The sequence below is a fragment of the Cornus florida genome, unplaced genomic scaffold (assembly GCF_030987335.1).
Source record: "Cornus florida cultivar Cherokee Brave unplaced genomic scaffold, ASM3098733v1 CherokeeBrave_3.0.0_Hap2_Chr01, whole genome shotgun sequence".
In the NCBI taxonomy this organism is placed as follows: domain Eukaryota; kingdom Viridiplantae; phylum Streptophyta; class Magnoliopsida; order Cornales; family Cornaceae; genus Cornus; species Cornus florida.
Genome location: NW_026775571.1, coordinates 87,354,760 through 87,373,861, shown reverse-complemented (window position 1 = coordinate 87,373,861; position 19,102 = coordinate 87,354,760). Strand labels below are relative to the sequence as shown.

At 38.3% G+C, this 19,102-nt stretch overlaps 1 long non-coding RNA gene across 1 annotated transcript; it reads right to left on the bottom strand.

Moving 5' to 3' along the window:
- Positions 1–6,842: 6,842 nt before the first annotated feature.
- On the bottom strand, positions 6,843–17,851 carry LOC132304824 (uncharacterized). Its single transcript, XR_009481609.1, has 2 exons — positions 17,040–17,851; positions 6,843–7,643 (listed from the first exon to the last, which is right to left on the bottom strand). It is a non-coding gene; the product is annotated as an uncharacterized LOC132304824 (long non-coding RNA).
- Positions 17,852–19,102: the final 1,251 nt, after the last annotated feature.

Here is a 19,102-nt window from a genome sequence, read left to right as displayed (position 1 = left end):
AGCCACCGGCGCCGCTTAGGGCGCGGTCAATCAGGGTCTAAAGCATGGTCTGCAATGCTTGCTGTCCAGCCTGAGTTGCCTGAAGCCTCTCCATAGTCTCCTTACGGAAGTCCGTAAGGATGCCCTCAATGCCCTCGACTCGTAGCTGGAGTGTATCAAGATGAGTGCTGAGCGAGTCATAAGCGGCCTCAGGCATAGCATGTGGAGGCGGGGCAACAAGAGCAATAGGCGGAGCCGGAGCAACAGGAGCAGTTGGAGCTCCCCAATCCAACACGTCATCTATGCGAGCTTAACGGGAAGTCTTGAGTTAAACTGTGCTGGACTTCCAAACCACAAGGTTAAAATGAATAACATCATTTAGCTTCTCCTCATTACGGGGCACTTTGAACCCTTTGTTCTTGAGCAGCTGGGTGATCAAGTATGGAAAAGGAAATGTCTAAGTGATGGCATTGCTCGAACGCAACACAATTAGGTCATTATAGACCTTGAGAATTTGGTCCCAGATAAGCTGCGGGACGTAGAACCACTGTTCCTTCTCAGCGGCATAAAGGGCCTTCAGAAAAGCCCCTTTACGTTCAGAATGCTTCAGCACAGGAAGGAAATTTTTGGCCAGGACCGAGTCCAGGAACTAGAGCTGACATGGGAGAAATGACTTATTGGTGCTGGCAGTTCGATTGCCGGTATACTGGTTATGGCAAATTTCTTCCACAACGTCCGCCACTTTTAGATTATCTGGAGGCACAACGTACAAAGGTAGACCCGCTTCATCCACCGGAGATGCCAATGGGCAGAGCAAAGCCATGGCAAGGTCCCGAAGTTTGAACTTAAAAGTGATGCCATCAATAGTGGTTTTAATGACGTCCGGGTTATCGCATGAATGGAACATGTTCGTGTAAAATAGGTGGACCACACGCGGATAGTAACCACTAGCGCGTGGCTTAACAAGAGAGGCGAAGCCATGTTTTATCAATTCGCGGACCGCCCACGTGGTTTCTAGATTGTTTTCGAAACCTTCTTGGGTGTTAAATTTTGCCTCGGTTTCGATGGGCCAATCCGCCCAATTTGGCGTGGGGGCCTCCCCAGAAGGTCCTTCGGAAGAACGAGCTTGCTTAGAAGAGGTTTTGGGAGCTATTTGAGTGAAAATGTTGGTTTGGGCAATTTAACGAACACCTGGTGTGCGTAAAAATTAAGGAGAGAGACAAAAGGGAGTTAGAGATGTAAAAACTCCAAAAATTGAACCCTGTAATCAACAATACAAGTCCCAAGCACAAACCACACTTCAATTCAATTAATCCAAGCCTTCACATGATCAAAAATTGAAAGAAGAACAAAGGTTAGACACTTACCCAATAATGGAGAGCACAACTCCCCTTTTTCAGTGTTAATGGAGATGATGATGAGGGGTTAAGGAAGGAGGAAGAAGGTTGGGGATGAAAGAAGAGGATATGATGAAAGAGGAGGAGATGGAAGGTTGAAGGGCAAATGAGAAGTCTGGATGCTGAAAGAGAGATGAGAGAAAGGTTTTAAAAGACTTAAAATGGGCTTGGACGCCTATTTTAAGAGCAGTAGCGATGGGCGACGGGCGCCCGCACCGATGGGGGGGCGCCCGCGGGGACTTGAGTACACTGTCTATTTTCGCAGGCGCCCGCCAAGCTTCTAGGCAGAACCTCCATACTTTGATTTTGGGCCTAACGAAGGCTAGGCCGGGATTGAAAAATCCTGAAATTGGAAACTTAAGCTCTTTCATATCCGAGACACTGTGTAAACCCTTCGGAATGGAATTCGGAAGGCAATTTCAAAAGCGATTACGTTAGAGACCCAAATTTCCCCTGAGGTTTGGATTGGACTAGAAAATTATAGCAATGACCGCAAAAAATTCTGAAAAAGGTATCGAGACCGTAAAATGGCTAAGAAAACCGCCTGTGACTTTTGGAATGCAATTCGAGACAATTTTGAAAGAGGTCACATTTTGGTTATACCTATCTGATTTTTAAAAAAATTCATTGCCAAGGCAACTCGAAAGAAGGAAGCTTGGAAATTGGAAGAATTTCTTCCCATGAGTGCTAAATTTAACGTCGATAGCTAGATGAACCAAGATTTCGCATTAGTCCTCGTAAATTGGGTCCGTTAAGAGGACTTTCTCTACTTTGCGAATTGGGACTTTGCCATCAACATAAGGCTTAAGCCTTTGGCCATTAACCTTAAATAGAGATCCATCGGTAGGATCTTGGAGTTCAATTGCACCATGAGGAAAGACGGAAGTGATGACATATAGACCATCCCATCGTGAACAGAGTTTACCGGGAAAGAGTCTCAATCTAGAATTGAAAAGCTAAACTTTCTGTCCAGGAGCAAAAGACTTGTTGACAATGTGCTTTTCATGAAATGCTTTAGTCTTTGCCTTATAGATTTTGGCGTTTTCATAAGCATCATTGCGAATTTCCTCAAGCTCATTGAGCTACAATTTGCGATTAGAACCGGCTTGTTGAAGATCAAAGTCGAACCTTTTTATGGCCCAAAATGCACGGTGCTCTAATTTGACTGGGAGATGACAAGCTTTGCTAAAGACAAGTCATAAAATAAAATAAAAATTAAATAAATAAATAAATAAAAATAAATAAATAAATAAACCATTAAAGTAAAATAAAAACCCAATTAATAAGTTCAAATAATTCAAATAAGTCAAATAAGTCAAAGAAACAACTAAAGAATTAAAAATTCAATTAAAACAATAAATTAAATACCAGGACTATCCTTTTGAAATTAGGGGTATTACAAGAAGGTTTAACGTTGTCCTCCAAATGAATACGGTGCATACAAATAGAAGGGTCGATTCCTTTAAAATCAGCCACAGCCCAACTAATAGCTTCTTTGTACTCTTGTAGCACCGCTAAAAGGCTATTTTCTTGATCCGTTAAAAGGTTCGAAGCAATGATGACCAGAAGAGTTTGACTTGCACCAAGAAACACATATTTGAGGTAGGCCGGGAGCGGTTTTAACTCAAGTTATGGTGGAGATTTCAAAGAAAGGACTGGAGGAGTTATGGAAAGTTGAGGAAGTGGCTCTCTTGGCACCTTCCAAGAAGGACAATTCATGATAGCATTGATGTCAAGCAAAGAATTTACTTCTTGGATGGATTGGTCAATATCAAAGTTTGAGAAGTCAAAGTGTGACATGCAAGTTTTCAAAGGATCTTTGCTTAGAATAAAGGGAAGAGATTCTTCGACCACTTCATCTATCACATCGATGAGGAAACAATCATCCTCTTCGGAAGGATGTAGAGTTGCATGGAAAATGTGGAGTTTGACTTGCATATTTCCAAAGGCGATGTCCATCACCCCTGTTCGGCAATTAATTGAAGCGTTAGCCGTAGCTAAGAAAGGCCGACCAAGGATCACAGGGATATGTTTCTTTGGGTCATGGACCGGTTCCGTGTCAAGAACCACAAAGTCTATCGGGAAGTAGAATTTGTCCACTTTGATGATCATATCTTCAAGAATGCCCTGTGGATGCTTGACTGATCTGTAAGCAAGCTGCAGGACCACGGAGGTTCGCTTAAGATCTCCCAAGCCAAGTTGTAAGTAAACTGAATATGGAATCAAGTTCACACTCGCACCTAAGTCAAGGAAGGCCCTTTTTATTTTATTGTCACCAATGACACACGAGATTGTTGGGGCACCAGGATCCTTATACTTTGGAGTAGTACTGTGTTGAATGATTGCATTCACATTTTTAGTTAATCTTACCTTCTTTGCAAATGATTTTTTAAAGTGTGCTTTTGAGTGCACAAATCCTTGAGAAATTTGCATAGGGAAGGATTTGCTTTATAGTATCCAAGAGAGGCAAGCTGATTTTTACTTGCTTAAAAACTTCCCACACATCTTGAATTTTACAATTTTTGTTCCCAAAATGTGTCGACTCTTGGAGACGTTGAGGAAACCGAGCCTTAGGCTCATAAGACGTCTCCACATTTGGGTTGACAAGCTTGAAATTTTCAACATTAGACTTTAGATTTTCAAGAGTGAGATTTGGATTAGAAGAGCAGAGATTTGGATTTTTGGAAGGAATGATTGTTCCATCTTTTCCTCCATCAACCTTGTTTTCCATAATTCGACCACTCCTAAGGGTGGTGATTGCTTGGACTTGTTCATGAGTAGGCCCGCTCGGAGGAGGGGCTTCGTTAATCATATACATCCCTCTAAGATTCTCAAATAGTTGAACGGGAAGCTTTCCCTTATCTCTTTAAAGAAGTTGGTTCATTGAAGTAGCTATTTGTCCGACTTGATTTTCAAGCTTAGCTATGGACTGAGTATGAGAATAAACCATTTAGAGAGTAGGCTATAATAATGTCAAGAGTTGCTTATTAGATTCCATTATTTGTTTGTTTAGAGATTCCATCATTTGCTTATTTGCAGCAAGAATTTCATCCGTTGGGAACACAGGAGATGGAGTAGAGACATTTGGATTATACGGAGGACGGTAACTTGAAGAGGCTTGAAATTGCCTATTTTGAAATTAAGAAAAAGGCTGATTTTGATGCCCTTGATTTTGGAATTACGAATTTTGTAGGGCTTGTTGTCGCCACGAAAAATTTGGATGATCTTTCCATCTCGGATTATAAGTATTGGAGTAAGGATTGTTTCCGGGCCTAGAAAATATCGTATCACTTGCTCTTGATTGGGACTAGGAAATTGCTCCAGCGTGGGGCAATCTTCCGAGAGGTGGAAAGGACTAGTGCATGATACACACACCGCACTAGTTGAATTTTGAGACAAGGAAGGAGAGAGATGTGGTGCCATCAATTGATAGAATTTATGAGCTATGGCATCCACTTGAGAAGACTCTTCCCTCATTATCTTTGGTTGAGATGGGTCGGTGTTATTTGTGTTGGTTGAGGTTAGAGCACCACGAGAATTATGTTGCAATGAGTTTTCACTCAAATTCTGAAGTAAGGTTCATGCCTCATCCGCACTTTTAGACATGAACATCCCTCCATATGATGAGTCAACCATGAATCTATGGGTGTCGGTTAAACCAGCATAGAAAGCTTGCACCAATTGCCATTTTGGAATTAGGTGGTGAGGACATTTCCTAAGGAGGTCTTGAAGTCTTTCCCAAGTCTCATGGAGTTGTTCCCCCTCGCTTTGTGAAAAGCTAAGAATGGAACGCCTCATTAGGTTGGTTTTACTCACTGAATAGTACTTTTTTAAGAATTCTTGTTGCAATTTAGCCCATGTAGTAATGGAATTTGCAGAAGGGAGTTCAACCAATATTTTGCCCTATCTTTTAAGGCAAATGGGAAGAGATACAAATGGAGAGCATTTTCAGGGAAGCCCCTAAGCTTGATGGTAGAACATATTTCAAGGAATTCATCAAAGTGCTTGTAGGGGTCTTCATTTTCAAAGTCATGAAAAGATGGGAGCATTTGAATGGTGCTAGATTTGATCTCATATTGAGCTGCCTCAATGTTTGGCATCACTATGTAAGAAAGAGAGGCATAGGTTGTAGGGATAAAATGGTCCCTAAGAGTCATAGGTGCAACATTTGGAATTTCAGCCATGTCATTATTAATTCCCTCATTTCCGACATTTCCCTCATTTTCAGCCATTGTATTAAATTCGAGTTCGATTCCTCTTATATTTGCAGATTCCCTAAGGTTTCTTCTAAGAGTCCTTTCAAGCGAATTTATGTCAATAGGGGATTCAAGAGTTGGTAAGGATAATGACCGACAACCAAACATCAACAACTCACTACACAATCAACACAACAACAATTCATTACCATAACTTCCACATACAATGTTCCATTTCTCCTCAATTATTAATAAGACAGAAAATAAATAGCCACGACAAGGACCGATGCTTTGCAATAAAAAGAAACAACAAATTGCCTCGACAAGGGCTTCAAAATTTGACTATCAATAATTTAACCACATGCAGAATATTCATGACTTTGAAACTAGAACTTCGAAAACTTACCGGGAGTCCTTTAGACTTATAAATTTGCTAGCTTTCCCTCAGCAAGCCTTGAGTACCTAGAATCAACCTTAGAATACTTGAAACACAAATTAGTTGAAACCAACAAGAAAATATCCACAAGATCACAATATTCATAACCAAACCAAAGTTAATCCTAAAACCTCGGTTACAAAATTATTTGCAATCTCCGGCAACGGCGCCAAAAATTGATCGGTAAATATTCGATCTATAATAAATCAACCATTGGCAATAACACAAATCATTGTAAAATAGGGCTATTAGAAGGGTAAGTCGACCACTGGGACTGCTAGTTTATGGCAAACAAGGTCTTTAAATTCACTTTTAGTTTGATAAAAGGTGTATAGAGTTTTGATTGGTTTGTCACTTAGTAACTAGAATTGAAATGCACATAAAACAATAAATGCAAGGAATTCAAGAGAAAGAAATCTAGAAAGAGAGGTCTAGGGAAATGAATCCACTACATACCCTATTAACATGCTAGTTGATATTAACTTGGGGAAACAATATATATATGTAATCATGGAATGCAACGATACAAAATTGTTACATTACTTTCAAGAAGTTCATGAAATCGATAAGCAGGAATGACCTATCAAAGGTTTACATGCTTTAACTACCTAAACTAGGGTGTAGCCTTAGACATGCTCACTAAGCTAGAGATTATCAAGCCTTCAATTAAATGATAAGAGCACATGAGGTTAAAAATCAAGATTAATCCATTAAAGGGAAATCCTAAGCCATAGACTAACAAGGTTCTCATACAACATGCCATTAAAATCATTCCACAATCTCATTTTCATTGTCACTATGAAAAATCAAGCAATACAATCATGAAAACATATATTCTAAGACAAGATAATAGATTCAACATGATCATTTATATCAAATTCAGTTCATTACATCAAGTGTAAGCTCTGGATTATGGAGCAATCACATATATACATCATTTTCCCCAAAATAAACCAAGACTAGAACATGCTTACTAGAAAGGGCTTCATCACCTCCCTAGATAGGGAGTTAGTTACCCATAGGAGCAATGGATAAAGGAGAGTTGATCATTATCTCCACCATTTTCGCCCTTTGAGATCAAGAACGCACAACCCCTCACCTTACAATATTTCTCTCTTTAGAAGTTTGCTAACCCTCTCCTAAGACTCCAAACCCCCCCTTTTAGCCAGAGAAAAAATCATTTTTCCTTTATTTTCGGGGCTACCCACCCCTAGGAGGAATCAGGACCACAAAAATGGGTCAAGGGGATAGCCTTGAACCAAACAATGCAGAGTTGTCTGCAAATTGGCGGGCGCTCGTAGGCGCAGGGCAGGCGCCCGTGAGGGCTTGGAGGGCGCCTGCGATGCTTGATGGCAGGGGCCCACACTGGCTATATGCTATTGGAGACTTTGGCGGGCGCTCGCAGATTTCTTGCGAGCGCCCGTAACTTCTTGGGTCTGCTCTGAAAATATATGCTCTTGAACCTCCTTTTGCACGGACTGCTGATGCTACTCTTCTTCCTTGGGCTTTGTGCATCAAGCGTTACGAGTTCCGTGGATTACTTGACTTGCCAAAATGACAGTCCCCGGCAACGGCGTACTTTGATCTTCAAAAACTTATCAAAGCGTCACTTTTACCTCTCTTAGGGGAACCAACCTGAAAATAGACAAAAGAATACAATTTAGTCTAATATATTCAGTATAGACAACTAATGGACTTAACTAATGCAAATAAGGGTGTTTGAATATGCATTATTCGGTGCTTATCATTTAGTTGTAGATTTTATTTCAGAAGTTTACCTTTCAGTTTGGGATTTTAATAGGGATCCACTATATGAATTCCCGAGTTGTTTAACAATATTGGAAGTTTTAGATTATTGGATTTTACCCATTCAATATTAAGGATTATATTTATTTAGATTTCTTTCAGCTTTTATTATTTTTATTTTTTTCTTAATTCTTTTGTATTATGTGTTTGTTAAATATTAATTGTTTGATATTCCCATGGGTTTGGGCTTGGGCTTGATCAACCCATGTCTCGGAGTCGAGGGGTGTCACAGTTGGTATCAAAGCACTCTAGGTTCAAGTGTCTCTAGGATTCTATTGTATAAGACTTCCGCGTAGCGTTTTCTCTTGTTTAGAGCTTAGGTTTATGATTCATTGTATTTCTTTACGGTTCACTTAGAACGTACTGATGTCAATCTTATTCTGTAATTGCAGAATGTTTGGCACTAGGAAAAGGATGTGGTCCGCAATAAAAGCAAAGAAGGACCCAAGGAAAAGGAAGGTTACTCCTACGATTCCCCTACGAAGGCCAACCAAAAAGGTAGAATTGGAGACCAAGGAATTGGTTCCAATAGGTGTTGCTTCGGAGTATAAGTCAAGGAAGGTTTCTGGTGTGCAAGATTGGCCAACATACTATGAACCTAACACAACTTCGGTGGTGCTCGAAGCTGAACCAAGCGGAGAGGAAGACCCCGAAGAAGATCAGGATGGAGGAGATACCGAAGCATCCAAGATGGAGGGCATCGGAGTTCAATGATGACTGCTCTTTTAAGAGTACTTTTAATGACTAGTAGTAGATGAGGTATTAGTAAAGTGTAGTACGGATTTAATCATGTACACTAGGATTATATTAAAGAATATTTACGATTATTCATTTGACAGTTTATGGTTTGGAAAAGTTCTTAATAAAATGAACTAGCGGTTTTGGCTATCTTCATTGTGTTTTGTGATAGCATTTTTGTGATATATACACATGTAGTTTTATCAGACTATATTAGGCTGTGTATGTTGTGATAATTGATGATTGATCACAGTGAGGTGATTGGTTTTTGAACAGGCAAACAAATAATTGCTTATAAGTACATGGTGTTGAGACAGGATGATTACCAAGGAGTTTATAAGAGAACTTGTGTAAATCAATATGATAGGTTTGGTTTGGAAGGAGGACGTCCCAGGATAGAATGATAATCTAAAAATGGGAAGATTGCAGAGCATTTCGTCTTACCTTATGTGTTTTGCTTTACGGAGTATTCAGAAACAGGGGATTTTCATGGATTGGTTGGTGACACACATATGCAATAGACCTCAGGATATTTCTATACCATTGGGCAATACTGCCATATTATATGAGAGTGATAGGCCTATGACACTAGATATTGGTAAACTCAGATTTTTAGCCAATCTATTGGTCCTGGACATGCACACTTATGATGTGATACTTGGGATGGATTGGTTATCTCACTACCATGCCCAAGTTAATTGTTTTGATAGGTTTATTATGTTCACCATACCTGGTTAGGATATGTACGTCGTTGCTATGCCATGTGTTAATGGGGGCAGTAGCACTTATTTGTTTCATGTGGATGAGGAAACGGAGGAGGAAACGGAGGAGGAGGTTATTGTGTCGTTGGATCGTATACCAATTATACAAGACTTTTCGGATGTTTTTCAGGAGATTCCAGGGTTGCCACCTAGTCGAGAGATCGACTTTGTGATTGACTTAGCTCCAAGCACTATGCCTATTGCTGGAGCACCATACAGGATGGCACCAGTAGAGATGAGAGAATTGAGGGATCAGATTCAACAATTACTTAGCTAGGGTTTTGTTCGTAGAAGTACGTCACCCTACAGAGCACCATTACTATTTGTGAAGAAGAAGGATGGTCCACTTCACTTGTGTATAGATTACAGGGAGTTAAACAAAGTTACTATTCGTAACAAATATCATCTGCCCAGAATTGATGATCTTTTTGATCTGTTGAAGGGAGCTACGTACTTCTCTAAGATTGATCTGCGTTCTGGATATCATCAACTTCGGGTTAAGGAGCAGGATGTTCCTAGGATAGCGTTTCTCACTAGATATGGATCTTATGAGTTTCGTGTCATGCCATTCGGACTGACTAATGCACCAGCAGTTTTCATGGACTTAATGAACAGAGTCTTCAGGGCTTATTTAGATCAGTTTGTCATTGTCTTCATTGATGACATTCTGGTTTATTCTAAGTCAGAGGACGATCATGCTCGACACCTTCGCGTAGTGTTGCAGACGCTTTGTGAACACCAGCTGTTTGCCAAATTTGAGAAATGTGAATTTTGGCAGCGGGAAGTGAAGTTTTTGGGTCACGTGGTGTCAGGAAGGGGAATAGCGGTAGATCCAGCCAAAATTTCAGTAGTGGTTGAGTGGGGACAACCTACTTCACCTACCGAAATTCGGAGTTTCCTCAGATTGGCAGGATATTATCGTAGGTTCATTCAGGGGTTCTCAAGGATTGCAGGACCCCTCACTCATTTGACTAAAAAGGGTGTATGATTCATGTGGGATGAGCACTATCAGAAAGCTTTTGATGAGCTAAAGACTAAGTTGACTTCTGCACCGGTTCTGTCCACTCCACAGAGCGGGATAGAGTATTATGATGACCCTATGGGCGGGTGTGCCGTGGGCGGATGCGAGACACTAACAGGCTACCATACTGGCGAGCTACGGGTGCACAATCCCACATTGCTTGGGTAAAGGAAAGGTGAAGTGCTTATATGTAGATGTGTCACTCCAATTGGTATGAGGCCTTTTGGGGTGAAGCCCAAGAACAAAACCATGCGGGCTCAGGCCCAAAGTGGACAATATCATACCATATGGTAGAGTGGGTCATTACAAATGGTATCAGAGCCTGACCCAACCGGAAGTGTTCCGACGAGAACTTCAGGCCTCCAAGGGGGGTGGGATTGTGACAACCCTGTGGGCAGGTGTGCCGTGGGCAGATGTAAGACACTGACTTGCTACCACATTGGTGAGCTATGGGTGCACAGTCCCACATCGCCTGGGTAAAGGAAAGGTGAAGTGCTTATATGTAGGTGTGTCACTCCAATTGGTACGAGGCATTTTGGGGTGAAGCCCAAGAGTAAAACCGCGTGGGCTCAGGCCCAAAGCGGACAATATCATACCATGTGTTGGAGTGGGTCGTTATAAGTATCTTGTCTGCACAGATGCTTCTTTGCAAGGTCTTGGATGTGTTTTGATGCAAGAGGAGCGACCAATTTTGTATGGGTCTCGTAAACTTAAGCCTCGTAAGCTTAACTATCCAACACATGATTTAGAATTAGCAGTTGTGGTCTTTGCCTTATGTATTTGGAGGCATTATCTATTGGGAGAGTCCTTCAGATTATTCAGTAATCACAAAAGTCTGCAGTATTTGTTCACTCAGCGGGAGCTAAATATGAGACAGCGCCGATGGTTGGAGTTTGTGAAAGATTATCACTTCTCTATACAGTACCATCCAGAGAAAACGAATGTGGTGGCGGATGTACTCAATTGCAAACCCAATGCTAGTTTTTCTGCTTTATTCACCATTGAATGGAATGTTTTGAAGACAGTGGATGAGTTATCGGATGCTTTTATGGCTTGCATAGTAGTTACACCTTCTATCATTCACAAGGTTTTGAAAGTACAACTCACGAATCAGCAGTGCATTGACAAAGTGGCAGAGATAGCTTCTGGGGAGGTTCCATTTTATTATGTTGGGACTAATGGAGGTTTGAGGTACAAGGGACGGTTAGTAGTACCTTCTGCTAATGATTTGAGGAAGGATGTGATGACTGAGACTCATCACTTTGAGTTTTCTGTTCATCCAGGAGAAAACAAGATGTATCAAGATATGAAGTGGCAGTTTTAGTGGGCATGTATGAAGAAAGACATTGCTATTTTTATCTCTCAATGTAGTACTTGTCAGATGGTTAAGATTGATCATCAGAGGCTGCCAGGAGCTCTACAGCCACTACCTATACCAAAGTGGAAATGGGAGAGCATTTTGATGGATTTTGTGGAAGGATTGCCTAATTCTTTCAAGGATCACAATTCCATTTGGGTCATTGTTGATAGATTGACTAAATCAACTTATTTATTGCTTATTTGCACAGACTTCACTTCGGAGTAATTGGCAAAACTTTACATTACAGAGATTATAAAGTTATATGGCATTCTGTTGTCTATTATATCAGACAGAGATTCGAGCTTTATGTCAGGATTTTGGAAGAGGTTTCAGCAGGCTTTGGGTATAGAGTTACATCTTAGTACTGTTTATCATCCTCAGACTGATGGACAGACTGAGAGGGTTAATCAGATCATGAAGGATATGTTGCGTTTGTGTGTTCTTGATTTTAAGGGCCACTGAGGATTATTTGCCAATTGTGGAGTTTGCATATAACAGTAGTTTCCAGAAAACTATTGGTATGGCACCATTTGAGGCATTGTACGGTCGACCGTGTTGATCGCCGGTGTGTTGAATGGAGGTTGGCGAGAGCAGATTCTTGGGTCTTGAGTTCATTAAGGATACTTCTGAGAAGATTGCTCTTATTAGGGATCGCATGCGCACTGCCCAGAGTAGGCAGAAGAGTTATGCCGATCATCGTACTCGTGCATTGGAGTTTCAGGTTGGGGATCAGGTTCTACTCAAAGTGTCACCTATGAAAGGTGTCATGCACTTTGGGAAGAAAGGGAAGTTATTGCCGTGGTTTGTTGGTCCATTCATGATTACGGATTGAGTTGGAGCTGTTGCTTATCGATTGGCACTTCCGGATCATTTGGACCGTGTGCACAATATGTTCCATGTTTCCATGTTGTGGAAATTTCTGAGAGATGAAGATCGGTATCAGCATATCGATGTTGGGGAGGTTGAGTTGCAGCCGGATGCAACGTATTTAGAGCCACCGTGTTGTATTGTCGACCGTCGGGATCAAATCCTTCATAATAAGGTTATCCTTTTAGTACGTGTTCAGTGGAATCACCACAATGAGGCTGAGTCTACTTGGGAACGGGAGGATGTCATTCTCTCGCAGTTTCCTGAAATAATGGAAGAAGGTAAGAGCGAATTCCGAGGATGGAATTCCTTTTGTTAGGGGGGAAGAATGTAATACCCCTAATTTGAAAAGGATAGTCTTGGCATTTTAATTATTGTTTTATTTCATTTTTGTTTGATTATTTGCATTTTTGCTAATTGTTTAAATTGTTTAATTGTTTATTTGTTTTAATTGTATATTTGATTTACTTATGTGTTTATTTGAAATACTTGTTTAATTGAATTATGTATTAGATAAGGTTAGTTGTTTTTCTTGTATTAAAATGGTTAGGAAATTAAATGTCTTAAATATTGTTGTGTTTTATGGTATTAGGTTGTAGTCATGGGCCTACCAATTGGGTTCTATGGACTACTTGGATAAGGAGTTTAATGGGTATGGATCATTACCCTATGAATATATATAGTTAAATAATATATATATTGAGGAAAAGTCCTTTGGAGATAATCTAGGGTATTTATTTTATTTAATAAAAATAATATACATAGATTTACGTAACTTATGTTTTTAGTTACCTTTTTATTATTTTTATTTTATTTTCTTTTTATTATTTGGATGTGGATTAAGAAAAAGAATAGGGTTTGGTTATAGCCTATTAATATGTCTCTATAGGGTTGGAAGAAGGGGCTAGATTATTATCACGTATATTTTAGAGAGAAAGAGAGAACGAGGAAGGAGGAAGAAGAAGAAAGAGGCTAGGGTTTTGTCAAATCCTACAGGCAAGTTCTCTGTTCTACACTTCTCCTTAGATCTGCGATCTATATGTTTCTAGTATAACTTAGGGATGTGTAAAAGATTAATTAAAATTGAGATATATGTTTTAGTGGATCTAGAACTAGGTTTTATAAAATTATTATTCATGATTGTTCTTGTGTATAAACTATTAAATTCATGAATTAATTTGATTAGTTTGTGAATTTGATATATGTTTTATATGATGTTTTGTTATATCTGTATATGTATGGAATGTAGAAACATGCCTAGGATTCCTGAAACAATTAACGATTTAATGCACAGTTAAAAATTCTGGGTCTTCACGTAACAGAGTCAGACCGATGTTACAGTGCTCGAGCACTTGGTTGTGAAGCTCGAGCATTGGGATGAAAAGCTCGAGCAATTGGTTGTGAAAGCTCGAGCAATTGGTAGTGATGCTTGAGTAATTGGTTGTGAAAGCTCGAGCAATTGGTTGTGATGCTCGAGCCTTGGACAAAATGCTCGAGCCTTACCTAGTAAAGTCTCGAAAATAGCGTTATATTAGTTGTATATTGGATTTGTTGGAGTCCTAAACATCGAATAAGGATTAGGGATGATTTAAATAACTTTTAAACAAAGTATGGAGAATGCTTAAGTGATTGTATAGAAAAAAATATATCAATCTGTTTAAGATTCTGTATGTGTAGGATATGTGACATAGGAAATTTAAATAAATTATAAGTTGTCCTATCTAGTTTAGCATAATATGATATTATTATTATGTTTAACCTTGGATGTTTTAGATGTACCTCTGAAATTGTTACATCAATGGTTGGATTGTGTGGATTTAGTGCACCAGTATGAGATGGTGGCACTATAGGGATGGATTAACTTATCAGTTAAGTCCTACCTATTTTATATAAGAATGGATTAACTCAAATGTTAAGTCCTACTTATAATTGTGTCAGGTCAACTAAATAAGTTGAATGACTAACTGGATTAATAGATACTTATACTTATGTCGTGTCAAGGCAATGAACAGTTGAAATGCACTACGTTGTGGTTTGGATGGAGTTTAATTATATAGGTATGGTACCTCGATATGAGCGTGAGTCTCAGGATCGATGGTTAGGGAGCGTATATGAATTGGGATGCATAGCTGGCTATGATGGTTAGAGGTGTACCCTGTTAGGTTTAGGTACACATGCCCACCTCGGGTGCGTTTTGCATGTTGCCTCTATTCAGGTTGAGACCGGCCTGTAGTCCAGTGAGAGTCCTTTAGTGTGGATATATATATATTTACGAATTATGTAGTTATTGCATAGGTTAGTTATAGATGTATAGATTTCCGATCTCTGTTTGGGTTGTCATAGAAAGAACTTGTTCGTGGGCCTGACCACTTTTATTTTTCAAGTAGCGGACAGTGACAGTCTTAGAGCTTGTTTGTGCTGAGCAGAGACGATCACTTATTCTTCCGACGATGCAGGATTTCTCTTCATAGTTTAGTTGTAGATTTTATTTCAGTAGTTTACCTTTCAGTTTGGGATTTTGATAGGGGTCCACTAGATGAATTCCCGAGTTGTTTAACAATATTGGAAGTTTTGGATTATTGGATTTTACTCGTTTAATATTAAGGATTATATTTATTTAGATTTCTTTCAGCCTTTATTATTTTTATTTCTTTCTTAATTCTTTTGTATTCTGTGTTTGTTAAATATTAATTGTTTGATATTCCCTCGGGTTTGGGCTTAGGCTTGATCAACCCATGTCTCGGAGTCGAGGGGTGTCATAGAAAAATATTCTAAAAAATGTAACTTGATCTGTGAATCCAACTCATATCCATATTTGTGGCAACTATAAGCAATGCGATTGAAGAAACTACAAGGGCAAACAGGTTATAGAGTACATGCTAATGTGATATTGATAATTCATCTATTTCAATGTTCTATTATTATTTTTAATTATCTCTATCTTTGATTCCAAATTATGTACAATGTTGCAAAATGAACAACATAACTAATGAAACAGGTAAAATCCAACTCTTATATAGACAGATCATGCACAAGACAAAATTCAAGTAATTTTCATAACAAAAAAGTTAATGTAATGGACATAGTTGATAAAGCTTTTAATGAAGGCAATATGTGTAGCAGGGTTACTAAATGGTTCCCTCATGAGCACATGTATTCAGTGTATTCTTTTAGCAGCAAGTTAGGAAACGTCATCATCCAGTGTTGGTTACATTGTGCTGCGGTGTTAGGAGAGCATGCACTCTTCATGTAATTCATATTACATTCTCAAAGAAGAAATTTCCACACTTCATAAATACTAATGGTGAAGTTATAAACATGGACTACATGGACACTCTTTATGTAGTTGAAACGAAAAACAGTTCTTCATGCATTCCAAGTGCTCCAGAAAGAAGTCTAATCGTCTCTAATACAGTGGCATATGCCAAAAGTTCATTATTCTTTGCAACTAGTTGACAGCTATGAGATGCAGTGGAAAACCACATGTTGCAATTGTGAACAATGCTAATGCTGGTCACAAAAAGGAAGAAGAAAGAATGATTTTTTTGCCACACAAGTCTATACAAAATTATATACAGCAAAAGTTTGTATATAAAGATTTCAGATGCAAAGCTAAACAAAACAATGAATCTACATAACATGTCAGCAATAGAGCATACTACCATACTACAGAAGGTGAAAATTGTAAAGGAAACACTATTAAATCGGATAGACTTAAATTAACCAAAATATATTTACAATTCCACTTTAACCCACCATTATTTTTCAATTTTTTGATTATTAATTTCTTATCAGTACATTTATATACATTAACGTGTATGTACATATGTTATATATATTAAAGACATAAGTTCATTATAGTATGCATTCTAAAGATGCTCCCACTCTTCTTCTTCTGCTCCCACTCTCCCTTTCGCACTTGCTCCTACTCCTGCTTTGTGACTTATATTTTTAAAGTGATATTTGTAGTTTTTGCTTGCAGTAATTTTCTCTGAATTGTTTTCACTGTATATATATTTTCCTAATACTGTTGGAAGTGTCCAGAATTACAATATTTTGTTGGTTGGATTTTCTATATAGAATTAAGTATTGTGCATTATATATATTAATTGAAACATTGAAACATTTTTTAACTGCTGAAAACCATATCTAGTATGTGGTTATGCTTGACGAGTTTTCCATTCATATGGTTCAAATACTGTTGCAAATTAGAAGATTGTGCTAATGCACTACTGTATTTACAAACATCAATGCCTAATTGAGTATGAAATCCAATAAAAACAAATTATGATAAAGAGTGAAAAACCTAGGGTTCGCAGTCTGATTTAGGAGAAATAGTGATGAGTGAAGAAGTGAGGAGCGAGAGTAGAGAGAGAAGATTGAGGAACGGGAGTGGATAGAGAAAGTGAGAAACAACATCAATCCTTAATTAATAATGAAATAATGAATTCAAACAAAAAAGGAGTTGTGAAATTTACCTGCAGTGGACAAAAATGGAGATAACGTCGATAATTGTTGGCCTGTTTTGGCAAATCAAATACGGATTTGGCTCCCAAATCAAACTCCAACCGGGACTGTGTTCGCAGTATAATTTTGGTAGATCAAGCTCTCCATTGAAGAACGAGGAGAGAGGAGAGACCAGTCTGAGTCGAGATAGAGAGAGAAATGAGTGGGTTAGAGCGAGAAAGCGAGGAGCGATGAGAGAGAAAGTGAGGAGCGATGAGAGAGGATTGGGGGTAGCGAGAGAAAGTGAGGAGTGATTGGAAATTGAAAAATGAAAAATGAAAAAAGAAAAATAAAAAATGAATAATTAAAATGAAAAATGTCGGCGGCATTTTTTTTTAACTTCCGGCGGCATTTTTTATAAAGTGTTTTTAAAAATGATTTTTTAACAGCATTTTTTAATGTTTGCTGCTAGACCCATATATCTTTTCTTGTAGTGCAATCACCCACAACACAGCTGCACAGGGCAATGAATGAGTCGAAGGAGCAGAAGAGGTGGTTCTCCAATGGATCAAAGAATGACCTTGGAAGGTTCCATTCCAGGTAGGCACAGACCTAGGACCAGTGGGGGCATCTCCTCACCGGATTTTTTATATTTTTATTTTAGATTTTAATTTTTTTAGAATTTATGAAGATACCTCTACTAAAATTACAATTTATCCTACTAATTTTTATTTTAATTTTTTTACATTTTATACTTTAAATTTTAAAAAATTTATGAAGAAAACTTTATTAAAATTACAAAAATAGACCAACTATATAAGTTTGCCCTACAAATTGAAAACTCACCCCCTCTCACAAATTTTCTAAGCACATCACTGATTACAGGTAATGAATCTTCTCTTTTTCAATTTTAGTTTCTAATTCAATGATAATGAGGAAATCATCCCAATTGTTAATATTTTGGTATTGAAGCTACATTTTACTTGCAAGTCGTTCCAAATACTAGATGGTTGTGAATATATTATTCTGGTTGTGATTTTCGGCTTCACTTAGACATCATAATACACAAACATTTGGTTGCATCCTATAATTAAGACTTGGTACTCCAGTCCTATCTTATAGAGTCTAGTACCCGATTTTGTGGTCTACATAGTAGCCAGTTGTCAAAGAAGAACATGGTGGGGTCTCTCCAATGTTCTGTTATGCAGCAACTCTCTCCAAAACTGATGGAGAAAGTTCAATAATAATATAGTTGTTGATCTTAAGGATTTCATCCAATGACAATCTAGGTGTTTTGATGATAACAAACCATTAATGGTATTTAAGGACTAATGTTTACATTGAGTGTTATATAGATTATTTACATTCAAAGATTGACCTCAATGAAGTACTAAAGATCATTCAAAGTATTCCATTATTCAAGATCACATTAAGAAAAAAAATAGATACAATGAAGACATGAAGTTGCAAGGAACCAAATGCAAAGTCCATCCAAAGGTAGCTTGGACTACAACGAGCAAGAAAGCAACTTAAAGAAAGGAAGAAAACGAGTCTACCTGAAAGCCTACACGATCATGGACAAAGCATGAAGAAAGGGGTAGATATGATGGTGAGTGTTTAGGATTCAATGTCAAAGTATTTATGAATCCATTTGAAACTCATCTCTATAGGACCATGCATATCATATCATCATTCATATGCTCCTATATCCATTAGCAATAGACTATGCACTTCATTCATATACAATTGCACATGAAGTCATTGCTAAAGAGTGAGTTAGTTCAAACTTGCATAAGCTTTGAAAGAACTCATCATTTGTGCTAGAAATGCTAAGATCATGCACATCAATCATATAATTCATATTGGTCAACAATTAAGGCATGAGAAGCCTTCATTACCATGAGTTGGTAACGGACATTAGGACCCCAGAATGCGCGTCATGAAAAACTGTGTTTTTGGCTAAGTGTGAAAAATGAATTTTTTGAAATAATGATTATTTCAAAATAATTTTTCTTAGTAATAATTCTTTATACTTAAACTAGCCTAAACTGATTTTATCAGAATTTTTTACTAAGTCTACATTGGTCTACATAAG